The 14,973-nt window shown below is 42.8% G+C and overlaps 1 protein-coding gene across 2 annotated transcripts in view; it reads right to left on the minus strand.

The window, feature by feature from the left end:
• Positions 1-14,973, minus strand: part of sdk1a (sidekick cell adhesion molecule 1a) — a 278,535-nt gene that overhangs the window by 199,094 nt on the left and 64,468 nt on the right. The gene's annotated exons all lie outside the window — the stretch shown is intronic.

Below are 14,973 nucleotides of genomic sequence, written 5' to 3' on the forward strand. Positions count from 1 at the left end.
CTATTTAAAAAAATAGACACCGATTTTAACTTTTCAGGTCGACCGAAAGCCCAGTAATTTGTTCTACTGGTAAATGTACTTTTTAAATTGCTTTTCGTGTTACTTCAGTTCAGCATCAGCTTGCCGGCTAGTTGCGACTTCCCTCTCCGTAGGAGTTGCTATCAATTATTTATGAGAGAATCAACTCTACAGAAATGACAACAGTGTCATCTGAGCATGTATACTTTTTTTCTTTCCCTTTCTGGCTTAGCAGCCAATAAACTATATGCTGTAATTCCTAGGCATCCATCAACGCTGGATTGATCCATGTAAATGAAGACGACATAGCCGGCAAGGTCACGTCGCTGTCAGCCTGCCTTGGGAGAAAAAAACCCAAAAAACAAAAAACACAGCTTGTGACCTGCTGCTTTTTATTATTTATTTTTTCCAAAACAATTGGTCCAGTCATCCAGGGTGTGACAAGATAGCATTGGCAGATACCTTTTCAAGGGTCACGCTTTTCGCTCTCCTTCAGCCCAAAGCGTCCGATTGAATGTGATCAGAGGCGTGTTTGAATCTCACGCCGTAGATCAAACAAGACCACCTGAGCATCAGGCCGAGTAGAGAAAGCCACCTGCGTGATGGATGATCCAAGCTGTCACCTCTGCATGACTGACATTAAGGGCCAGCAGGTTGCCAGAGACAAAGCTGCCAAGTCCCAGCACAGGCTCATCGACTTGGAGCAATGTCCTTAGAGGTGGAAATAAAGGAAAGCTTGTGCTCGCCGATAAATCTGGTGGCAACAAGAGGACGAGCGGATACCAGGCTGAACCCCGACTGCGCAGTTATTAAACTGTGGAATGCATCAACCTTATCATGATCAGGTAAATTCATCAAGAGCCATGCGTTTGTAATTTCCACAAGAATACTAAGGTTTGTTACACAAGAATACTAAGGGTAAAAGCAAGGGTATTGCAGAGTGAAACTGAACAGCCCCCAGTCAGTTTCATATTCCCTCAGTCATTCCTTCAACAGCAGCTCATCCATGCTGCTCCAGCTCTGGGGCATGTCTCCGTCTGCTTAGCGCTCTATCAGCCCCTGTTGGTTTTGTGTCAGAGCATGGTGAAGCTCCTAATTGAATAGCGTATTACTACTATTCTCCCAACAGGGTGCCCCCATGACACCAAAGTTAGAGGGCGGCACACTGCACGACCCTTGTCTCCAGACTCATTAATTACTACATCGGTTCCCTGCCTTTCACTCCCGTCCTCTTGGCAGCTCGGAAGAAGGGGAAAAAAAACCCAGCAGAAAAAGAAACATCATAGAAAACGTAGTTATCACCCAGGATAGATTTTTCACACTTGTCCATAGACAGGCAAAGCAATGAGAAGAAAAGAGGAAAAAAAAGGCCTGTGAATGGTCTTGAAATTCTTGATAGCCGCTTCCTGACAGCTTTCTCCTTTTTGCTTTTTTCCCCCTCTCTGACAAGTTCCTGTGCCACTACGCATCTGACTCTGAGCCAGAGAAAAACCAAGAGAAGGTCAGTGCAAAAGAAAATTTGGCGTGCAAGTCTGGAAGTTTACGCTACCCCCTTTGCCCTTTGTCTCAAACATTCTTGTCTGGGGAAAGAGGACTTCCAGTGTCAAAGGGAGCAGGACTCCCTAGAAGAAGAGATCTTGTACCTAATTCAGTACATTTACATGGACAACAATAATCTGATATTAACCCGATTAAGACGATACTCTGATTATGAAACTAGCATGTAAACAGAGATTACTGATGATCTTAATCCGATTAAAGTCATACTCGAAGTAAACACAAATGGAATTAAGACGTGTGGAGTATTCCTGTTTTAGTCGCATTATCGACGTGCGTTACAGACATGTACACACCTTAATCACACTATTAACGTCGTGTGGGAGTTTTCACCGCGTTTTGTGACAGGACACGTACACACACGGCAGAGCTCAACCGTTTGACGGCAAACAAGAGAGCACGGCTCCGTCCCAAACCGCGTACTTACCTACTATATAGTAGGAGAAAGACATGTATACATGGTAAGAATGCGGTTTGGGACGCAGCCCACAGCTTCAAGCAGTCGCATATTTGCACGTACAGCACGACAAATAATTAACTGTACTTGAAGCTTTCCTAAAATTAAAAACGAAACACCCAAAACTGTATACGGTACCATAACGAAGACGAATTGTATGTCGATACGTGAAATTCTGGAGGGACGTCGGACGGTGTGACGTGGGGACATAATGACGTGTGCCGTTAATCGATCCATGTTCTATATTCTATAACATGTAACGGGGGAACATGAAAGGAATATTCTAAAAACAACTCATGTTGTTTTTACAACTCACAACCTTAATCACAATATTGTCTTATTTCAGAATAAGGTCCATAATTAGATTATTGCTGTCCATGTAAACGTAGTCAATGAGACGTTCCTGGTTAAATGAAGTATAATTAAAATAAAAAAGCTGTCTACTGAGTGGGTTTGAAGATGGCAAAATGTTAAAAGTTCATCAATCACTGGAACAATAAGGTCGCATGATTGTTATTCTTAAGACGGTGCTACCTGAAATGCCGTCTTTGATGAGAAATAAAAATAACATATAAGGGCAAGTAGGATAATGAGTTCATCAAGGCTAAATTACCTGCTCTGAAGAGAGGTTATATATAGTTAGTGAAGATATTAGTTCAATTATCTTTTCTTTGGAGGCACATGCTCACTTTATTTGAGTGCAGGATTTTGGAAGAACAGAGCGCACATTTGAATATGAGCTCCCTAAAGCATCAACAGATCAGGAGATGTAATGAGTACCGTGGTGCTACAATTAAAAAAAAAGGACAGATTTGGATACCTCTGTGGAGGAAGATTTGCTTCATCGAATAGCTTTAACAAACAGCGTGAGGCTGCGTTGTGGCTGATGTGTGGGTTATTTGAGATGGGAAAGTCTTGCACCAAAGCGCAATTGTCCAAAGCATCACGTGAAGTGCGCCCCGGTCTGGTTAAATATGCAAGAACCTACAAGAGTGGAGTTCTTCCCGTCTCGTCCACGTTTCGTTTTCCATGCACCTTTCCTCCATGCTGAGAAATCCTTTACTCTAATCGACGGCGGCTGCCGCCACCTGATGTGAGGTCTCGGCGAACTTCTCGTCGAGACTCCAGCGCTCTCCAATCTGACAAGCCCAGGTGAAGGCTGACAAAAGTTGTGTGACTGTTTCTCCAACATCAAAAGTGTGGAAATATGCCAGTGGAAGTGCTGGAAGGCTGTGAGAGACAGCCAGTGAGACAAACACTGGGAACTGCTCTTATCCCAAAAATAGAGCTGCCACTCGTTGACACACAGATACCTCTAATGAGAGTTAGCCCATGAATATTTAATACTTTCTTCCCTTTTTGTCAATTTGAGCTCAAAAGGGCTCTCACAAATAACAATGAAAGAAGGGGAGGGTTTTTTTTTATTTTTTTTTAAAAAAGGACCCTTGAGTCAGAAGATATGTCCTTTCAGTCTCTAAAAGAAGGAAGAACTAGTGCCCGTAGAATTATCCACTTACACATGCCAGGTCTTTCCAGACTGTTTGAAGTGTCGCTGAAATAGTGCCAGCACCTCAATGCTAATTGGACAACGACGTCTCGCGCGTTCAACCTTAAGCGTGGCTTATTCCATGTAGAACATTCTCCTCCGTATTTAACCATGTGCGCTCGACTTCAACCGGGTTGTTCCGATTCGAGTCCGATTTAATAGTTATTGCTTGCGCACGTCAGCAATTAGTTTACAGACTGCCTCGTGCATTTCATTCATGGTCACCGGAGCCAGAAGAAGATGAGAGAGGACAGGCACTCATCTAAAAAACAAACAAACTAGCAGTTCTGTGATATTTGGAAATGTGCTGTGACATCAAAATTGCAAGTTGTTGTAGCAGCATTCTGCCGCCTATGTGCGAAACGGTAAAAACAGCGAAGACGGTTAAATCTTGTTTCTAGCGTTATTTGACATGAAGGCCAAGTGCATGAACATCATTCAAGTAAAGTGAGGCATTACATGATCTGTTGAAAAAATCCGCGGCGAGACATTAATGGCGTCATTAAGCATGATGTACAGTACAGCAAAGCTTCACAACACATTAGGCAAGGCTCATGTAGCCGTGATGACTAAGACAGGAGGTGATGAAATAGCATTTCAAAGCCCAGATTTTGTAGGATCTATATACGCGGTGCCACCTAAAGCCCCTGTAATCGGTCTTGCATTCCGGTAGAAGAGGTAGCATGACCCTGACCTGAGGTCTTGGTACATGTCAGCTGCCCCAATCCCAACAACTGTCCATGGAAGGACATGGCAGGATGAATTTAAATGAGCTTTGAAGGAAAGTTTCTAACAAGAAGTTTGAGTGTGACATCATCATCGATTTCATGATCCAGTGTGCAGAATTACTCCATCACAGCGTTTTACAAATGACCGTGATACATACTGTATAACCGCAGCAATGAGGAGAATGATCCTGGCCACTCATCTCATCCAGATTGATTATGAAGGAGTCCACAACTTTGGCGCATGGTGGCTTGGTGGTTAGCACGGTCGCCTCACACCTCCAGGGTCGGGGGTTCGAGTGTGTGCGGAGTTTGCATGTTCTCCCCGTGCTGCTGGGGTTTACAGGAGGGGGTTTCCTCCGGGTACTCCTGTTTCCTCCCTTCCAAAGACATGCATGGTAGGCTGATTGGCGTGTCCAAAGAGTCCGTAGTGTATGAATGGGTGTGTGAATGTGTATGTGAGTGTGCCCTGTGATGGATTGGCACCCTGTCCAGGGTGTACCCCGCCTTGTGCCCGATGCTCCCTGGGATAGACTCCAGGTTTCCCCGTGACCCTGAAAAGGATTAAGTGGATGGATGGATGGAGTTCACAACTGCACACATACGTGCATCGTCCCTTCCAGCCACGCTCTTGTTCACTGCACTTGTACGCTTGAGGAGAGTGAGGATTGCTGAAGGTACACTTCACTGGACCGACACGCTGGAAGTCTCTGGAAGCACGTCTAAACAGTAAAAGTTTGCAGTGCAACTTCGAGCTAGACTCTCAGCATGGCGATATGACGCATTTAGAGACAGCAGAGACTCAATCGTTTCGGGTGCTCGACGATGCCTCAATTTTGTTACACAGGATGCTAATTTAGGCAAGTAGCAATGGGTACTTACGTCCTCCGAGAGTCATCACAGCAGATAAGCATGTGCTAATTATAACGCGTGCGGTTCGTGTTAATCATTGAACGGTTAAGTCGATGCTTGGCATGGCGTGAGAGCAGGTGTTCCGGCGGGGAAGGATTACCTGCTCCCAGTACTCAGGAGAAACGAGCAGTGAAGCAGCAGCGAGAGAGAGCGAGAGAGGCCGAGAGAGAGTTTTGCACCATCTCTGACTGACAGTGTGTGACAGCGCAGGGCAGTCATGGATTAAAGCAACACAAACCGAATTCAGCAGAGATATACACGGGCAGGAACGGAGCCATGTCCCTATAGGCTAGCGTAATGAGCCGCTCATGAATACGCATAAAGGAAATCGCTGCATGCAATGTAAAGTTAGCCTCTCCGTACACTCGGGAGGCTTAAAGACAGAAGAAATGAAAAATAGTTCAGCCTTTTGTTCAGCCTCCAGCAAAAACTAGCCGGTATAATTAAAAGAATAATAATCCCAACTCACATCACAAACCAACAGTCAGTGATGATTCCTCGGATTAATCATTAATCACACGTTTCCATTTCTCACACATATACTGTAAAATTTGTTAGGAAAGTGATGGGCTAAAAGGAACATACTATACATCACACCAATCATTGCATCCTGTTTCTCATAAATCTACAGTATACAGTTTCTCTCCGTCCCTCCCTCACTGCATAAACACATACGTTTTGCTTTTCTGCAGCAATATGATTTCAAGTGGTTCAATGATGTTGAGAAAACTCAAGCCGAGCCCCTCGTATCAGCCGTAGCACTCTGTCACACCTTGTTAGGCTCTCACGACACAAGAAAGCTGCTGGGATTCTAGGGAAGTATAACAAATTTTTCGGTGCCGGCCGCCGGGATGCTACGTAGGCTTTCACCGAGCGCCTGCTCGGCTGCCTGCCCCCTCCGTTTCATCTCCAGAGAAAGGCTTCAGAAAGGAACACAAGCAAGGTAAATCTATTTGATGGAATTGGTAATTGTGTGGCGTGGGTCGGCGTGCCGCTAAAAGGCAGAATGGATGGGCACCGTCAGCTTCTCTCTGTCATGCTGTCAGTTTCCGAAGCCCCCATGGGAATGAACCTTATTTCCATAGCGTGGCCTGCTAGCCCATCACGCAGGTATGGTTAAAAAAAAAAAAAAAAAAAAAGGTGGACTGGTGGGGGGGTGGAGGTTTGGGGTGGAAGCTATACACATACACCCCAGCCTAGTCGATGCTCCCAGGTGGAATTAGGCAAGCAGAGCAGGCCTGCACGAGCTTTGTGAAAAAGCCGCAGCTCTAGGGCTTGCTATGGATTTCTGAATTATTCCTGCCTGTGCCCATCACCCAGACAGAGAAAAAGGGAAATGTCATAAGCCCTCCTACCCTGCTTTTAAAAATAAAGAAACAATAAAAACCGCCGCATGGAAAACTGGATTTGTATTGAAATTGTGTGAGCAATGCGATGACAAAGGCAACGCCGATGGGTGCGAGATACAGAAAAGTCCAACGCTGCAAAGTGATACCAGTCAGAAACTATGGAGCATACTTTGGCCAATTTATCCGGTGAGAAAAACAACACAGAAGGAAGAGCAAGTCTTAAAAAACTAAAAGCAATAAACACCTACAGTGTTAAATTAGCAGCTGTAATTTCATCTGCACATAAAGAGAGTTCATCCAATAGCTCAAGTGTTCATTCGACACCGACAATTCTGAGTGAACCAGACCCCAAGTGAGGCAGACCCTGCCTTGTTCCCAAAAATAACTCAACACAGGACAAAAGCAAGGTGAAGTTCTGTGATTAACAATCTCGGGCTCCAGATGGTCCAACCCCTTCAGGCTACGGTGTCCGGATTCAGCTAGTCATTTTTCTACAATACGCCACCTAAATCAGGAGCCGCTACAGGATCTTTTGTGTGACTGGCAGATACATTTCCAGAAGTTATAGTCTACAAACCTCTGGGAACAATTTTCGAAAAGCCATCATAACTGATTCTCCACGCATTTCTTGCCAAATTTGGGCTATTCATTCCGGTCATTTAATCTCAACGATAGAGAGGGGGATGCTAGCAGGAAAAACACAGTACTTGAAGCTTTTGTAGTGGATTCAGATTACCATCTTTACCATGTCATTCTCCGCAAGAAACATGTATCATTTCCTAGAAACGCACTAAATAACAGTATGTATTGATCGATCTTTGTACGCACGAAAGAAAAATCAGTGAGGTTAAAATAGCTATAATGGTCCAAAATACCTGCTGTCAATGCGCTACTTGCTATGTGAAATAAGGCCGGATTGATGGATTCTGAGACAGGTATATTTGATCAGAAATGGATGCGTCTCACCAGAAGCCTAGTGATCATTAATCCTCTAGCATGCCATCCTAATGGCTTAAATGGGGCCACGGTATGGGTCATGATCCGAACGAGCAACAGAGTCAGTCACTGCCGAATGAGAATAGCTTAAAGAAGTCTGAATTGGACCCAAGGTGATTAATCACTGAATTACAATTGGATTAAGACCCATGAAAGAAACTATTTGTACCCTGAAGGCACAATTTCTCATTTCTCTGAAAGCGAAGCCTGAGACACGGAGAACCCAAGATACCATTAAAACCTCGACTCAAGTCTCTCCTGAATGTGGATTAACCAGTCATCAAAAAAAAAGAACGTCATTCAGTGGGTTCTGTACTCTTTAGATACTGTCTCTGAAATTACGAAAGCTATTTGGAGACATAAAGCATGAACAATGAATACAGGTTGTTTCTTGCAAAAGAGAGCAATTAGAGAGAAGCTTGGACGAGTACTTCGCTTACCTTGAGTAGCACGAGTGATTCATGACCAGCAGGAAAACAGGATCACATGGGAGGGGGGAGAGAAGAAAAAGAGACATTAATATACTCAGAATACATATGGTATACAGGAATACAATCACTAACACTAGTCCACTTGTTGCTATGTACAATTTATTTTTGTAAAAAGCATTTTTAGGGGTCACATTATTAGACACACCTACTTTCTTAATGCATATGATTGAAAAATGCAGCTTATTTGTTTACCATGTGTGATGTGTGTTAGCTGTCACCTGGCCTTCCATTAGAGTCAGTTTCAGCCCACAACACACAATTTCTCAACCGTGACTGATACGCTCGTATAGTATCAGCATTGTGATCACTAACATGTTAAGGTCAATGCTGCGTTGATAATGTTCCAAATAATATGGTTCTGGTCAACAGCCGTCCTCTGATGGTCACTTTTCTTAATGGAGGCAGTATAAGATATTTATACACTATATGGCCAAAAGTTTGTGGACACCTGACCACAAGCAATCCCAGATTTAATCAAACTATTATTGCTATAATGCGCTCCACTCTTCTGGGAAGGCTTTCCACTAGATTTTGGAGCGTGGCTGTGGGGATTTGTGTTCATTCAGCTACAAGAGCTTTAATGAGATCAGGGAGTGATGTTGGGTGAGGAGGTCTGGGGTGCAGTCGGTGTTCCAGTTCATCCCAAAGATGTGCAGTGGGGTTGAGATCAGGGTTCTGTGCAGGTCTTTATAAACCTCACAGAGGCACTGCCATGCATGCTGGAACAGATCTGGGCCTCTTAGTTCCAGTGAACTTGACATTGTAATTAGGGCTGCCACGATTATTTTCATAATCGATTAGTTGGCTGATTATTTTTCGATTCATCGGATGGGGGGGGCAAACTTTCAGTACAATTTTTCCGTTTATTTAAAATAATATATAATATATAAACTTCAGACCAATTGTTTTTACAATTATATAAGACTGAAAAGAACCCAATACATACACACACACACACACATCAGAATATAATATTATTCATTTAGGACTGTAGTTTAATTCAGTGCTTTTTGTGCATCCATAAAAAAATAATGCATAAATAGTTTTATATATATATATATATATATATATATATATATATATATATATATATATATATATATATATATATATATATAAAATGTAATATAATATAAACCTATAGTTTATATAAGTGTTTATGCATTAGCCTACTTTTTATGGATGCACAAAAAGCACTGAATTAAACTCCAGTTCTAAATTAATAATAAAATCTCACTTTCACTGCACCTTGTGGTTTCCGTTACTCGCTGCCTTTAGACATATTATTTTACTTTTGATCATAGTGTTTTAATTAGACATTACACTCTGTATCACCGTGTCTACACTGCGCATGAGGAGCAACGCGGCCTCGTTACTAACACATCACTTCCGTTATAATAAACAACAGAAGTTTCACTGCAAGCGCACAAATACAGCATATAATGACAATAAACTTAAATTAAACTAAACATTTAAAGCAACTTACACCAGTTTTGGATACAAACACAAGTTTGTGTTCATGCATCACTGTTGTATGTCCATGCTACACAAACTCCGCTTTGTAAAGTTTGATCTTCCCCATGGTGTTTAATATAAAATGCCCCCCTGCCTTAGAGGACTTGGAGGTCACACACTTTCTTCCCAACTGAGGTTGTATTGGGAATAAAAGATAACAATGACATAAACAGTAAAGTGAAGAAAGTCATTGTCGGTGACTCTGGGGAATCTCCTACAGCTAGCGGTGTCGCATTACGTGCGTATGACGTCATGCACCGTTGCTTATACGTGGCAAATACTTCCAAAAAACTGCTAGTGCTCCATTTGAGATGATATTACCTTTCTAAAATCCACACACTAGACGGTAGAGTATACAGTGCATAGTGTAAGTGTACAGTACTTCATTTGGGACACAACTTTAATATTTATTCTCCAAAAGCGTGTTTTCGGAAGAGAAGTAACGTAAGGTGTAAACTAATCTATAATGAGATTCGTTGACAACGATTTTCATCATTGATTATTATCGATTAGTTGTTGCAGTTCTAATTGTAATGCTACAGCATACCAAGTCATTCTAGACAATTCTGTGCTCCCAACTTGATAATTCATCTGCTAATCATTAACATAATAAGAAAGACGAACATGGCAAGTCTTCATAAACAATCACAACCCTTGTGATTTAGGTTAAAACTTTAAAGATGTGGGTGTGATGGTCAGGTGTCCACAAACTTTCGGCCATATAGTCTATACAGGTTTGTATATGCCTTAGAAGAAAATAAAACAAGGACATTTCATTTATAGCAACATAGCAGTGTGTAAGAGTTCAAAATTGCTCAAATAGTGTGTGGTACTATATTAATAGTCATTCATGCATCTTTAGGAAGCACTTGATCCTGGTCAGGGTTGCTGTGGATACAGAGCCTATCCCAGGAACACTAGGGGTGAGGCAAGAATATAGACATTCACATACTGTGACAATTTTGAGTTACCAATCAAGCTACCAGCATGTTTTTGGAAGGTGGGAGGAAACTGGAGAATCCAGGAGATAAACCACACAGGGAGAACACGAGAAATTCACATAGCAACAGATAGCAACCCGAACTCAGGAGCTGTAAGGCAGCAATGCTCCTCGAATGTAGCATCGTCTGTTTGCATCTCCCTTTCTTAATTTGAATAAACATTCTCCATAAAGTTATGTTTTATGTACAGTATATGAAAAGACAAAGCAAAATAGTGTCCACCAAGTGTATCCACCTTAAGTTTACAAGTTTCATCAATCCATATGAGTAAACCACCAGGAGAGAACCAAGACAATTCTAATCACACAAAGAGTTCACATAATCATTCACAATCAAGCTTCACCCTGGGAACAAAGCCTCTAAAATGCCTTGGATGGACAGTTAGGCTTCATGTTTGTGTGAAGCTGATTGCCAATCATTTGTAAAAGCCTGCACTGAAATGTCAGCTGTGTGCACATCTGCGTGTCTTAAGCCGATAAAGCACACAATGATGTTTTGCTTAACAGCTGGGAGGATAAGCGAGAAAACAATGCACTCCCCCAACCATAAGAAGTTAGTATGAACTCCCTCTAGCCTGCCTGTCAGTGTGCACCCACGCTCCCTTCATACACACACACACACACACACACACACATGGTGTGGTCCAAAGCCACACACACATGCTGTGCCACTCCCTGCTGAGCAACAGACACGAGAGCAATTCTATACACACACATCTGTCAATGTGTGTGCACTCCACTTATTCCCCTGCTCTGTCATCCACCGGAGGGGGGTGATCTTTTTATTCGACTGAAAAAAAAAAGAAAGAAGTGAAAACATTTTTATCCACGGTCCAGCCATCCAGTGACAATACTAAGCAGAAGGTACTGCAGCGAGGATGGTTATATTGCAGACACATCCATGACAAAACTGTCGAGCACTTCATAGAGCTGCTTTCATCACGCCATGTCCTTTAATATATCCTGCTTTGTTATTTGGCCCGATGTGCTGCTTATAAACACCACAGGTGGATTGATTCTTTCCTTTAGTGCAATCCCCAGGCTTTGGCTGCTCAAGCTAGGGAAATAGTTTGTACAGATCACTGAGTTTGATCTCTGTGTTTTATTGTCGCACATCAACAACCTGTAAGAAACACTAAATGTCAAATGGGCTTGTGTTTTTACTCACACTGCTATCATACACAATAGAGATATTCCATCCATCCGTACCGCTTATCCTATACAGGGTCGTGGGGAGCCTGAAGCCTATCACAGGGAACTCGGAGCACGAGGTGCGGGACGCCCCGGACACGGTCCCAACCTATTGCTGGGCACAATCACACACATGTTCACACAAAACGGACAATTTAGAGATGCCAACAACGCAGGTCTTTGGACTGGGGGAGGAACGCAAACCCTGAACCAGGGGGAGAACATGCAAACTCTGTGCACACAGGGCGGAGTCGGGATTTGAACTAATAACCCCGGAGGTGCGAGGTGCTTGAGTTTGGCAAAAACCACAGTAAACAGGCGAGACAGGAAAACAGAGCTTGTACTTGATTATTTCTTGGACGTACCGCACCTTCCTAGCACCTACAAAGACTATAACAGAGATCCAAGAGATCTTAAAGTGTTGTAGTAAACTTTGGCTCGCCACTTTGTAATGTGATGTTTTCATAGAGTTCTGTGGTGTGTATAAGCCCCCCCAATCTGAGGCAACACACTCAGACACCTTGTCCCTAAAGCATGTTGGGAGTGTGAGGCAGATGGTGACGACTGTCCCCTCTTATCAGGTGGCCTTAGGGACAAGGTCGCGGCCTGCAGGGCAGGATCGATTAAGACACACTGTCGTAACTCCACTCCCAGACATATACCCCGGACTGACTGGAGGACCTTCAGGAATTCCAGCGTTCGAGTTCCATCTAACATTCGAGCTTCTCCATCTGCCTCTTGCACGCCAAGGAATCTGATTCTCTCATGCACTCCTTCGTATCGTGTATCTTTTCAGCCAAGTCCTCATTCCCAACACCCACATTCAGACCACTGAAAATAAAATGCAGTGAACATGAGCAACAATCGGCCGGATGGATTATGCATAGTTGCTTAATGTAAATGTAAAAAAAAACACGGTTTCATAAAGAGGGGCTTGTGAGTGATGTAATCTAGTCATAGCGATTGGCTTTTCAGAGTGGCAGATCTGCACTATTACAAGCCTGGTTAATCCCAACACAATGCAGCAGATCACAGACAGGCCCTTTTTTCTACTCCCACACTTTGTTCATGTAATGCCCAAAGCGCTACAAAAAGAGCATCGGGATTTGCTTGAAGTGAATAAAACCTGATATCTGCATTAATCAAGCAATACACACATCATGTTCTATTGGCAGGACACACTGCAAAAGCAGCTGATGAGGCTGTAATGGCAAAGTGATGCAACTGATATATCATGCTTTTACTCTGTGACGCATATACATGTCTGGTTTAAAATATTTAATGAAAATAGATCTGAGAGAAATTTGCAAGATCTATGGAAGCTGCATCCGTGAAATAGACTGCTTTGGACATGTTAGTAGTTTTTTTCGCTCGTGCTCACACGCTCTCTTCTTCTGCTCATTCTTTTTCATTGCCTTGCCTTGTCATTCCCTATCAGGATAAAAGACAATCTGGGGCTTTATTTTTGACTCTGATCTACTAGTTTTCTATAAGACGGAACTGTCCTGTTGTTTTGTTTGGCATTCCCGACACAGATAAATAGTTCACGCTAATTCACAGAACTGCCTTTCAGCACAACGTCAGAACTCCACTCCACTATCACTGTGTACGTGCTGGCTGTCATGTGACTGGTGAGGCACGAGGCTCCTGCATTTGCATTTGCAACATGAAGTGAGAGTGTACACAATATCTTCACACCTGCAGTCATTTGACTTTCCATTCTGCTGCCAGCTTAATTGAATAATCACATGGGAAACAGATGACTTTTTAATTATAGCTAATTCTTGTCTTACCTCAGCTGTATGTTTAATTGGAACAGGGTCTCAACAAATGGTAATCTAAAGGTTGACTCCTGCAATTAAATCGTTTGCCTGTTGGGTCGGTTGCTAATACAGTGGATATAAAAAGTCTACACTCTCCTGGCAGGTTTTTGTGAAGAAAAAATAGTCACCTTTAAAGTGATTACAAAAAATAATAATAAATCAAGTGAAAACAAACAAAAACATTTTAGGAGGGAAAAAAAAGAAAAGGAAAAAAAAAACACTTTCACTAGGTTGGTTGTACACGTGTGCAAACACTTTGTGAAAGGAAGTTTCTGTCTGTAATATAGCACTTTTTGTCATTTTGGGCAAGAATCCAGCAACTTAGCACATCTTGATTTGGCGATTTTATTCCACTCTTCCTTGCATCAGATCTATCAAATTGTGAGAGGATCTCCTGTGCACAGCCCTCTTTAAGTCATTTAGGATTTAGATAGGAAGGTAAAAAAAATTCTTCAGCTTCAGCTGTCTAACAGAGGCATGCAGGATTTGTGCTAAAATAGATTAGTATTTGGAGCTACCAGTGATTCCCATCACTGTGATTAATGATAATGAGTTTTTATTGATGACATATACATAGTGAAATTCTGTTCTTTGCATACCCCAGCTTGTCAGGATGTTGGGGTCAGAGCGCAGGGTCAGCCATGATACAGCACCCCTGGAGCAGAGAGGGTTAAGGGCCTTGCTCAAAGGGCCCAACAGAGGTAGCTTCTTACTGACCTTCTGATCAGTAACCCAGAGCCTTAACCGCCAAGCCACCACTGCCCCAGTTAGAGCCCCAGTTTCAACTAAATAGCAGGATGCTTCCACCACCATGCTTCACCGCGGGTAGGGTATTCTCTGGGTGATAAGCCGTCTTGTTTTTGGCCAAACATACTGTATCTTTTAGAATTCTGCCCAAAAGGTTCTACCGTGGTCTCATCAGACCATAACACATTTTGCCAAAATTTAGGTAGGCTTATATGTCAAAGGTCCTCTGTCTAGCCTCCCTACCCCATAGCCCTGACATGTGAAGAATATGAGAAATTGATGTACTCAGTACTTGCCAGATATTCCCGCAGCTCCTTTAATGTTGCTGTAGGTCTCTTGGCAGCCTCAATGATAAATGTTCTTCTTGTCCTTTCTTCAATTTGGGAGGGACATCCTGTTCTTGATAATGTGCTACCGCAATGTCCCGTTTTCTCCACTTGTTGATGATGGCCTTTGGAAATTCTTTTGAAACCCTTCTCCTGATTGACACCTTTCGGCTACGAGACCCTGTACATGCTTTCAAAGCTCTATGCGGACTATGGCTTCAGCAGTCAGATGAAACCAAGAAACTCCAACAGAAATGTGAGTGATACATACGTTTGAATGTGATTGGGTCATTCTGAGCACAGTCACTTGCTCCATTATG

Source organism: Ictalurus punctatus, chromosome 24, assembly GCF_001660625.3.
Source record: "Ictalurus punctatus breed USDA103 chromosome 24, Coco_2.0, whole genome shotgun sequence".
In the NCBI taxonomy this organism is placed as follows: Eukaryota; Metazoa; Chordata; class Actinopteri; order Siluriformes; family Ictaluridae; genus Ictalurus; species Ictalurus punctatus.